The following is a 12007-nucleotide window of genomic DNA, read 5'->3' as shown; positions in this document are numbered from 1 at the left end:
GCTGTTGAGGGTAATTGTGGCTGCTAAGTTAACTGCAGATGGAGAAATCAAGTCTGCATCGAGTGGACTGTGTGTTGGTATTTTTATATCTCCACGTCGGCAACAGCTGTGGCTGGATGCATCATGTTTTCAGGTTGTCCATCTGACCCCTTCTCGTGAACACGATGTCTCAAGATAGCCTTGGGGGAAAAATTTCAAATTTGGCTCTAATGTCCACTCAGACTCGAGGATAAACTGATTAGATTATGGTGGTCAAAGGTCACTGTGACCTCGCAAAACATGTTTTTGGCCATAACTGAAGAATTAATACACTTCTTATGACAAAATTTCACACAAATGTCTAATTGGAATTAATTAATATGCTGAAACATCGACTAGCGTCACTGCTACATGTGAGTGTGGACAGACATGAATGTAAGCTGTTACTCGACTGGTTGACGGAGGCATAAAACCAAAAGGTGTTAATTCTAGTTCCAGTGTCACACACACTTGCCTTATGACACCCAGTTTATCACTTAATTGACGGGGTGTTTTGAGCTGTTATCATATCATGTCATAGATAAGGATTAGAACGGTGATTCCCAACTGGTGCAGCCACAGAGTCCAGATTTCTCCTTAGTCAGTAGTTCAAGGTCCACACAGTTTAATGTGTGCAGTGTCATACTTGCATTTGGCCATGTCATCGAGCTAGTCTGCTGTCTCTGTGAAGTAGCTGTCTGTTATCCACTCATTCTACAGCAGGAAACGGCACTTCAAAATAAAAGCTCTGTGCCGGAAATTCACCATACTTCAAAATGGAGTGTTTTCCACAAACTCATTCAGAGTGGACCAGTTCGGAACCACTGGGTTGAAGGACTAGTGTGTTCAGAATGTCGTAATCAGCACACTGAAAGGACGTGTTAAAGGTTATGTGGAAAACAGAGAAAACCAGCTGACGTAACATTAGAATAAAACCCAAGAAAGTCTGTACAGGGAGGTCGATTGAGGTAATGTCTGGCTTAAACAACAGGGTTTGTATCCTGTGCAAAACCAAAAGTCAATGTTTTTTTGAATATGTGTTTTACATCCCGGGTCTTACTTTTTTTAGGAGAATATATTGTGGAGTTTGCATGTTCTCCCCGTGTCAGCGTGGGTTTTCTCCGGGTACTCCAACTTCCTCCCACAGTCCAAAGACATGCAGGTTAATGCTGACACTTAATTGATCGTAGGTGTGAATATGAGTGTGAATGGTTGTCTGTCACTATGTGTCAGCCCTGTGATAGTCTGGTGACCTGTCCAGGGTGAACCCCGCGCTCTTACCCAGTGTCAGCTGGGATAGGCTCCAGCCCCCTGTGACCCTCAAGAGGAAAAGTGGGTTTGGAAAATGAGCGAATGAATGATGTCTTTTTCTAGATTTAACCATGCAGTCTCACAAAAGTGAAAGCGAAACCAAACGAAATGGCTCCCGATGCTAACGAACATTTACTGTGCTGATCACAACGTTCTTAACAGACCCCTTCTGGCTGCATGACTGCACACGCAAGTGCTCAAGACTGAGAGTGTGGGTCTAATGAAAAGACACCATTCAGTTGCATTATAGGAAATGTAGGGTCCAATGGTCATTTCTTCTTAGCTTGACCCATATAATATTTTAAGCCCTTTTTAAACAGGAATTGTGCAAATTTGCAGGAAAGCCCAATCAGTCTTCTTTCAGCATTGGCAGTATAAAAACAAAATCAGGGAGTGCAGCAAAATGCCGCCTACCTACTTTTGTTTATATAGAATGCACCTTTTTTCGGGGCAATGGGGGGCGTGAGCAAGTAACAAAACGTGTAGCTCAGCGTAAACAGAGATGTGGGAGGGAAGCTGCAGCTGGTCAGTCCTTCGGCGATTCTCTCATAAGTCGGCCCGTTCTTCACCGTCCCCGTCATCTGCCGGTTAATGGCCTCTTCGTTTGCGAGGACAAGGAGGGCGCGCAATTCCTTGTCTCCCCAGTTGCTCATCTTTACAGTGTCTGTCAGGTTTGTGTTTCCCTCTTGCTACTAGCTGCTCGCTAATTCCTGCTATCAGCTGTTTCCTGTTTATCCACCGCCAGTGGCTCGCACGTGCGGCGTCATCAACAGCTCCTCCCACAAGTCATCAACAGCCCCTCCCGTTGCAGAAGGCCGTCTCGGTCTGTTTAAACTAAAAGGGTTCCACCATTATGACTACCCTACGAGGCGGAAAATTGGGCACCTCGGATCAACTCGCCAATCCGGCTCTGTGTGTCTAAACGCTCACAGCTTGCCAGCAAAACAGCCCAACATTCGCGGAAAATCAGACAGTGTAAAAGGGGCTACAGTCTCTGCTGATTCAACTTTTACTCTTCTGTTTTAGATCTACTCTTGCATGTTTGCTTTAAAGTGCCAAACCACTGTAACCACTGGTCTGGAGCCCCTTTAAGTTCCAATAAGTAGATGTACAGTATGATCAAGTGAGAGATACTGAAAACATGAGTGAACATGAGTGGGCGTTAAAAACAGACAGACTGTAATATTTTGTCTCTATCATCTTGATGTTACAGTGTGTGAGAGTCCAAAGTTTAGCGATGATAAAACTGTGAGCAGCACATGGAGGTGTAAACAGAGACAGTGCCAGTGTACAGATAAGACGCAGCACTGCTCTGACTCGTACGTATACGTTGTTGAACCCTGCAGGTTCCCAGGAATATCAGTCACATCTTTAGCTTAGTCACAGAGGCTCATCACTGCTTGCTGCTGTTCTAGGAATCACTGTGTTATTGTAGTAATTGCCAGGGACCTGTATGGGAACCTCAGCTAAATGTAAATATGCTACAGTACGGTTATGTACTGAGAATTGAAACACATTGACTTTGGATTTTCCCTGTGCTCTGCCGCCTCAGCGACTCACTGATATTAAACCTCTCACTTCCTTTTTGAAGCCGCTTTGTTTACCAGCCAACATGCTATTTTTACTGGAGGCCTCTGCGCTCGCACACAGCCTCAGCTTACTGTAGAAAAGGATGCATCCTCTTCAGCACGTGTCTTGCCTGGAACAACACACACTTACTTCTCAGTGCAATGTTTGACATTATCTTGTGAGGCATGCGACAAATAAAACTCTCTGTTAGGTGCTTGTGATCTGCTAGTTTTACCTGAAATGCAACAAAGCCAAACTTACTGTCAAATGTTATAAACCCAGTTCACATTAAAGGAATAACTTTGCCTAGAGACTATCACTGTGGAGACTGTGTGTCATTTTACTGTTGTGCTTATTAGTCATATCTTCATCGTTTGAAGAGTTGAAATTCCAGCAGAAATGTATTGGTGAAGGCGGAGGTCATGAATCATAGACCAGTTGAGCTGAATTCCACTAAATTGCGATTCCTCTCTTCTTGTTGTCATGAGAACTTCAGGCAGTAGCAACACCAGAAGCATCAAGTTATGCTTTTCTAAATCAAATAGTGGCTTTACTTGATGTCTGTTTCTATCAGATGAGATCTTATTTGTTTATTCCACACCAAACGCAAAGTGTAGAAATGTCAAGTTGTGTTTTCTTGTGCCGGACTATTTGGGATCACTCACCTTTGGACAGAGCCATGCTAGCAGTCCTCATGGTAAGTTATACTAATCACTTCCTGGCTCTAGCTTCTTATACAGCTGAGTCACGGGCGGATTACAAGACAATCGGCTCCTGGGCACAGATGTGCAAAAGACCCCGCCAACTCTCCTACAGAGGATCAAGACACGCAGACTTTGTGGTGGTTTTGGCCTCGTTTTGTTGTTGTTGCTTTGTGTTTCTTTGTAGTTGTTATGCCTCTTTTTGTGGTTTTGATTCTCTTTGTAGTCAAATTGTGTGTCCTTGAGGTAATTTTGCTTCTTTTTTTGGTAGTTTTTGTCACTTTGTAGTCATTTGGTGTCTCTTTGCATCTGTTTCTGGTCATTTTGAGACTCTTCCTGGTCAGTATGCTGCTCTTTGAATGACATTTTGCAGGTGAATGCCAGGGGGCATTTATGTGTCATTTTCAAACCGTGGGTGTCTAGTGTGGAGTAATGTATATCTCTTGTTGAAATAGACACGATATATAGCTAACAGGGGCTCATACTGACACCAAATAGGATGGACACAACACCTGCATTTTGAAATCCAATATGTCTGTGAGATCCTCTTTCCCTGTGAGGCATTTATGCTTGTTTGTCTGCACTGTGTTGTACTGTACTGTTTGTACTGGCATTTGTGAGACTGTTGTTTTTGTTGTTGTGTTATTGGGCTGTGTTATGTCATAATGCATGAAAAGGGAGTGGATGAAATAACAGGACAGCAGTGAGTGATACCTGACTGGTTCATGCCTCAGTTAAATCATTGTCAGGACATCAACAGGTAACGCGGCTCTCTGGCTCCACGTGCCGTGAGTCATGTTAAATCAGATTCACAAAGTGAGTGTTTATGTGCCCAAACAGGTTTTACAGGATGGAAATTACTGTCACGCACCAAAATTTACATGTGTTAAAAGTCTGTAAAAAGACGTAGATGAACTGGCACCTCCGCAGATTGAGATCACAGGAGAACTCAGGTGGTTTCCTAATGAACACCACAAAGGGTTCATTAAAGCGGGTATAATTTTTTAGAGAGGAATCATACTGTTGGCTCACTTTGAAGGCCGATTAAAGATTTCTCTGCTACATTTATAGTCAGGTTTCAGGATGGATTTGGGGTGCTAGAATTTACTGGCTGGTCTCATGAAAACCAAAAATCTGTGACAGGAGAAGTCACTCAGTGCGTTATATTCAGTTGACTTCTTTCAGCATTATAAATGTGAGGGATTACAATTTGAAATTCAGTAATTAGATTATAGAGCTGCAAGTTATGTATTTTTTTCTTTATCAACTAATCTTTGATTATTTTTTTCTTCCAATAGTATCTTTAATGATTTTAACAGCAATAAACAAAGACATACACATGCACACATTCAGTATGTGTGTATATATACTATGACATTTTTAATGACATATTATACTATGACTTTTTTGACATACTTTACTGTGACGTTTTTTGACATACTATAATATGACTTTTTTTGACATATTATACTGTGACGTTTTTGACATACTGACTTTTTTTGACATATTATACTGTGACGTTTTTGACATACTATGACGTTTTTGACATACTATGACTTTTTTGACATATTATACTGTGACGTTTTTTGACATACTATACTATGACTTTTTTGACATACTATACTATGACTTTTTTGACATATTATACTGTGACGTTTTGACATACTATACTATGACTTTTTTGACATATTATACTGTGATGTTTTGACATACTATACTATGACTTTTTTGACATATTATACTGTGACGTTTTGACATACCATACTATGACTTTTTTTGACATACTATACTGTGACGTTTTGACATACTACAGTATGACTTTTTTTGACATTATACTGTGACGTTTTTTGACATACTATACTATGACTTTTTTTGACATACTATACTGTGACGTTTTGTGACATACTACGACTTTTGTGACATACTATACTATGACTTTTTTTGACATTATACTGTGATGTTTTTGACATACTATGACTTTTTTGACATACTATACTGTGACGTTTTTTTGACATACTATGACTTTTTTTGACATTATACTGTGATGTTTTTGACATACTATGACTTTTTCTGACATACTATACTATGACTTTTTTTGACATATTTTACTGTGACGTTTTTGACATACTATGACTTTTTTGACATACTATACTATGACTTTTTTGACATATTATACTGTGACGTTTTTTGATATGCTATACTACGACTTTTTTGACATATTATACTGTGACGTTTTGACATACTATACTATGACTTTTTTGACATATTATACTGTGACTTTTTTTGACATACTATACTATGACTTTTTTTGACATTATACTGTGATGTTTTTGACATACTATGACTTTTTTTGACATACTATATTATGACTCTTTGACATACTGTGACGTTTTTGACATACTGACTTTTTTTGACATACTATACTATGACTTTTTTTGACATACTATACTGTGATGTATTTTGACATACTATGACTTTTTTGACGTACTATACTGTGATGTTTTTTGACATACTATGACTTTTTTGACATACTATACTATGACTTTTTTTGACATATTATACTGTGACGTTTTTTGACATGCTATACTATGACTTTTTTTGACATACTATACTGTGATGTTTTTTGACATACTATGACTTTTTTGACGTACTATACTGTGATGTTTTTTGACATACTATGACTTTTTTGACATGCTATACTATGACTTTTTTGACATATTATACTGTGACGTTTTGACATACTATACTATGACTTTTTTGACATATTATACTGTGACGTTTTGTCATACTATACTATGACTTTTTTGACATACTATACTGTGACGTTTTTTTTGACATACTATGACTTTTTTTGACATACTATACTATGACTTTTTTGACATACTATACTGTGACGTTTTTTTGACATACTATGACTTTTTTTGACATACTATATTATGACTCTTTTTGACATACTATGACTTTTTTTGACATACTATACTATGACTTTTTTTGACATACTATACTGTGATGTTTTTTGACATACTATGACTTTTTTGACATACTATTCTATGACTTTTTTTTGACATACGTTACTGTGACTTTTTATGACATACCATCTTGTGAATTTTTTGATATACTATACTATGATGTTTTTTCCAGCACTTGAATAGGCCATAGCACAAAACAGCGGCATGTGGGTTAAGTCTGTCCTCTAGATAACACATGAAGGGACCCCAATTGTGATCTTTTGATTATTTGCTTGAATAAATAATTGATCATTTAGTCTATAAAATGTCAGAAAATAGTAAAAAATGCCTGAAAAAAATCTTCATTTTAAGTTGAAGTCTTCAGATGTCCTGTTTTGTCTGACCAACAGTTCAAAACTTAAAGATCTTCAGTTTAAAGATATACTCTGCATGATTTTCCCTAAGAAACCATTTAAAAACTCTTTACAAAAATGTAGTGACCACATGTCAGACTGTAATCAGCACACACCCAAGAGGAAGCTACAAAATCACAGACACAGTGCAGAAAAACATGTAAATTTGTGGACGAGAGTCAATCTAGGATTGGCAGTCACTTCGCTTTTCTCTGCAATATTGTTTACACACAGTAACCAATAATTCCTGCATAATATACCTTTACAGATATTAATCAATTGGTTATGCTTGTCTCGATTATATTCACTCATCCCAGTATTGCTCCATTACTCTGACGCCATGTGAGGACGGCTTGTTTGCAATTTTCCAAGAGGATGACAGAGGGTTGTTTTTTAGTCTATAGTAGTCACATATGTTGTGTGTTCCTAGCTGCTAACTTTAGACGCTGGTAAGCTAATATTTAAGAATCAGTTGGTCTTGTTATAAGGGAGGTAGGTCAGAGGTCAAGTGAGGAGCTTGCGAGAGAGGTGTCAGAGGTCAAGGCTTTTGCTGCCTTCATTACAGAACTCTGTGCCCTGGTGCCTGAATTAATGATCCCCAACATCACACACCTGCATGAGAGGGGAGTGCTACAGTGTCTTCTGCTTCACAGAGTAACAGACCACTTGTGGTGATATTTTCACACCTGACAAGGACATTACAGCATCCAGTTAAATCTTAGATAGTCTCCAAGTGCACATTCACTTGCCCAGGTGCAAGTTTTGCTGTTGTAATGTAACAATGTGTCACCCCTCATTTAGGTCTTGATAACTGTCGCCTATGTGTTGTTGAAATCTCTACACACAGCTTAAGTTGTCTGAACTCTGCACCTTCACTGTGAGGACATGACAGAGTGCTGTTGTAGCTAACGTTGAGATAGCTGTTGATGATGGCTGACTGCTTGTTAAGCTTGTTCTCTATTTCTACGTGATGTAAGGTTTGGGTGTGGGGCTTTAAAGTTTGAAGGCACTTTTGACTGAGTCGTACTGAATAACAAAATTAAAGTAGGTTAATATGTGGTTAATATAGATAACATAGTCCAGAGTCCAGATAGTGTTGTGTGAGTGTGTGTTTTGTGTGTGTCAGGCTGCAGTGCCTCAGTTCACTGGGGGCTGGGTTTGGAGTTCAGTTTCCTGACAGCGTGGTGGATGAAGCTGTTCATGAGTCGGGTGAAGCAGGCACGAAGACTCTGGAACCTTCTCCCTGATGGCAGGAAGCCATGTAGTAATAGCAGTAATTATGTTATCACTCTCACCATTATTTTTCATTAATGGATGTTACAGCAGTACATAAGTAGTGATAATTAAGAGTTTTCACACTTCAATGCTGGAGCTTGGGCTGAGAAATAATTCTTACTTTTTTTTAAAAAATTCACTTAAAAAAGTTAATTCACAGAAGACAGTGGAGTTGTAAGAGCAGCTGTTTTGATGCAATGAGCATATCAACACTGTCAAGTGTAGCAAGAAAGAACAAATTCGGCTACAACCAGCAGACGCTGATGAATCAGGAAAAAAAGCTGATTCAAGATATTTTACACTACAGCATTCACAGTTTGTGATTGTAAACCTGCTGTCTGTTTTGTGAGATTTCAGGTGCAAAGTGAACAATAGCCTGCTTATTTCCTCTCTTCCTCCGTCATCTTGAGTCAACCTGACTCGCCCTGCAGCACTGTGAAAACACACTGTCGCTTCACACCTTTACAGTATGCATGAACTATGTTTTAGCGTTGCAGTCTTTGCTCTGTCGTCATGGGGTAAATTTAGTACAAGATCTCAAGTTTAGGTTGAAGTTTAATTGAGGATAAAGTTAAGTTTCATGACAGTTCAGGTTAAAGTTATTCAAATGCAAGGTCCCTGGTAGGAAAGCTGTGACAAAGAGTGCGTGCTGATGCAGACAGTGACCCCCCAGGCACTGTTGTTTCATCAGCTGACTGTCTGTCCACAACAGCGTGGGAAGAAACAGAACGAGAGCGGAAGAATGAGACAGAAAGGAAGAAGAAAACTTGAAATTCAAGCCTAGTTTATAACAGTGCACTACAGTAAATATGTTTTTTGCAGGTACAAAATGTACAGGGAACTTCAGAGAGAGCGAAACACTGGGGACACGTGTGTGGATATAACAGGGGCGTAATAGGGATCTAAGAATGAACATAAAGAACAATAAATACCGCAGACAGTCAGCTTAGTCCATTGCTCACTTTTTATCCACTGCTCATTATTATTATTATCATTTATTGCTGTTTCTTGTATTTTTTGTACTTTTTTTGCATGCCTAGTTTTTAAGTTTTTAAATTTTGAAATCTTTAATCTGACTCTTTCCCCTTGACTGCTGTAACACTGGAATTTCTCAATTGTGGAATCAATAAAGGTCTATCTTATCTTATCTTATCTTATCTTATCTTATCTTATGTTATCTTAAATGGAAACAACTTGGAACTTGTAATGCTCCAGTGCAAAATGTGTACGGAGCCTGCCAAGGGTCACAGCAAGATTTTCTTTGTTTGCTTTCCCCCCTGCAATATGTTTTGTGTAACCTCACAATACTTTTAGTGCCCCAGTATGGAGCAGATAATTTATTTTACTTTGAGCTGAGCTTTAAGTATGCTAATAAAGTACAACTGCTCAATAGACATAGTTATACATCTAGTGAACTTAAACTAATTCTTAGATCACAGTGGCCAACACGAAGCTCATTTATTGACACTGCGTGCTTGTGGGCTCCTGTAGGTTACAGATGCAGCGTAACGAGCGTGCGAAGTTGGTTATCAGCCACTGTCATTTTCATTTTATCCACTGCAGCGAAAATATTGCAAGGGAACGCAAGATATTGTGAGGTAACGCAAAACAAAAATCTCGGTGTGACCATTGAACAGCTCCGTATGCTAGTATAAAGATGTAAGGCAGGATGGCAGCCAAAATTGTACTGTACTGCAGCGACAGTGAGTCCATAGTTTGTTTTTTTTTAATTGTGAATCCTCGAGGGAGAATTGTGTCACTGCAGCAGCACAACATCCGAGCTGCACGCTGGAGATGAAAAGTGTATGAAAGGATATAAATAACACCGAAATGAATTTGAATAAATATCTTTCAAAAAATGAAAGATAAGAGATGTGACAGACTAAAAGTTGACCACCCATATCAGATCATCTTTCACCTTCTCTGTATCTGTCTCTCTCTCTCATACACACACACACACACACACACACACACAAACAGCCTTCAGCTTTAGTTAAATCGCTGCCCACACAAAGGGCTCTTTGCATCTGTCTGCTGTGTGTGGGACGCTTTTCAGACATTGCCTCATGTGTCACATGTGAATGATGAGTGAGCTTCAGTGTGAGAAACACCACTAAAAGAAAAAAAAAAAACTTGACTTTGACACAGACTCTAAAACCAGAGTTCTCCCGGCCTTGAAACATGTAGAAAGGTTAGAAGGGTTAAACTCTGTGGGAGTGGGAAATTTGTGAAATTTATTTTACGTCGTTTAAAAAATTTCACGCATTTCACGGCATAAAGTTTAACAGATGTGTTTGTCTCAGTGCATATTTTTTAACCCTGTTTGTTGAATACCTGTTTACAGTTTTCAAAGTGATGCCAGGGGTCACGTAGTGCAGATTCAGATACATTTGCCAGCAATTGCCTTATTGCGAGATTACTGAACAGCTGTAGAGAACAAGATCTGTTTTGTCAGGAATTACTTGGATGAGAAAACATTATCTTGACCTGTTTTAGATTTTTAAAAATTTAAAGATTAAAAAATTCGAAACATTTCTGGTTTACTGAAATAAAAAAATGTACTATAGCTTTGGTTGCAGGACTTTTTACTTCGATATAATATATAATTGGATCTACACATGCTGCTAAACACCTACAGACGTATCTGACATGTATGTTTCACTTAATTATGAAACAAGATGTAGTCATCCAGAATCTTTCAGTGGTTTCACTACACGTGAGATTGATTCCAGTGCTGAGGGCATCTTGGTATTCAAGTTAGAAAAGTTCTGCAGGGGTGGAAACGGGGTCAGTCCAGTTCACCGTGGGAAAACGTTAATTTTTTTTGCCTGTAAACTCAGATTAGCAGTGGTTCTCAGTTGTATAACTGGTTGCATATGCACATTAAAAAATGCACGCAGCTATTTCCGTACGGAAACGGGTATTTCTCAATAAGAGTGTGCTGAGTGTGTGTGTGTGGAGCTAGTCATGAGTCAGCCGAAAAGATTGTGATATCGTATTGCGCCGAAGAAAATTATAATATCAAAGAGAGCAACATTTTCTTTGAAGCCTTAAACTTGCCAATGGCTGAATGTAACACAGTGGATGCTTCAGTCCTGTTACAGAACATTATCAATGTCGGATGAAGGGTAATACAAACACATGTTATGTCCAATAAGATTAAACAGGTGTGCTGTCATTATTTGTACGTAGAATTATAGGTGTCTGTATCACGCTGCTCAGTGCTGCTGTAGGGCTTTGATTCAACTGCACACTGTGTCTGTGTATGCGCAAAAGCAAATGCAATCAGACTTATTTAAAAAGATACTATCTTGAACCAAGAGGTAAATGTGTACACTCTATATGGATATGTATTTGCTTGTTTGAAAAAAAAAAAAAAGGCTAAATGGCTTGTTAAAATGGGGATTTTTGCTTCCTTTGCAGAGCTCAGGCACAGGATTGAGAAACCGTCTCACCACAGGACTATCTGGCTGGTTTCCACCACATTCACCCATCCTGACAACCGGTGGGGAAACCACCTCAGCAAAGCTCATCCGGTAGGAGTTTACAAATTTGTAAACCACTGATCAGTGTCTTGTTGACAGTATCAAACATGTTTATCAGACAAAATCTAACTATTCCTGTTGTTTCAGTTGTGCGTCAGTAGTGCGAGATGGAGTTAGATGTTTTACATGATAGCAGTAGTAAGAGACCAGAACATTGAAAACATGGAGTGCCCCAGACCTACAGTGAATGTGGTTTACAAGCCTACGTGACATTACCTTAATTCTGC

The 12007-nt window shown here is 39.0% G+C and overlaps 1 long non-coding RNA gene across 1 annotated transcript in view; it reads left to right on the top strand.

The window, feature by feature from the left end:
- The window catches only part of LOC126406559 (uncharacterized), a 116048-nt gene that overhangs the window by 85473 nt on the left and 18568 nt on the right, over positions 1–12007 (top strand). Inside the window, exon 3 of the long non-coding RNA XR_007571718.1 lies at positions 11659–11771. This is a non-coding gene — a long non-coding RNA (uncharacterized LOC126406559). The remainder of the gene's footprint in view (positions 1–11658; positions 11772–12007) is intronic.

This window comes from Epinephelus moara, chromosome 19 (assembly GCF_006386435.1).
Source record: "Epinephelus moara isolate mb chromosome 19, YSFRI_EMoa_1.0, whole genome shotgun sequence".
Lineage (NCBI taxonomy): Eukaryota > Metazoa > Chordata > Actinopteri > Perciformes > Serranidae > Epinephelus > Epinephelus moara.
The sequence above is the reverse complement of the archived record's forward strand: the minus strand, read 5'-3'. Positions and strand labels throughout refer to the sequence as shown.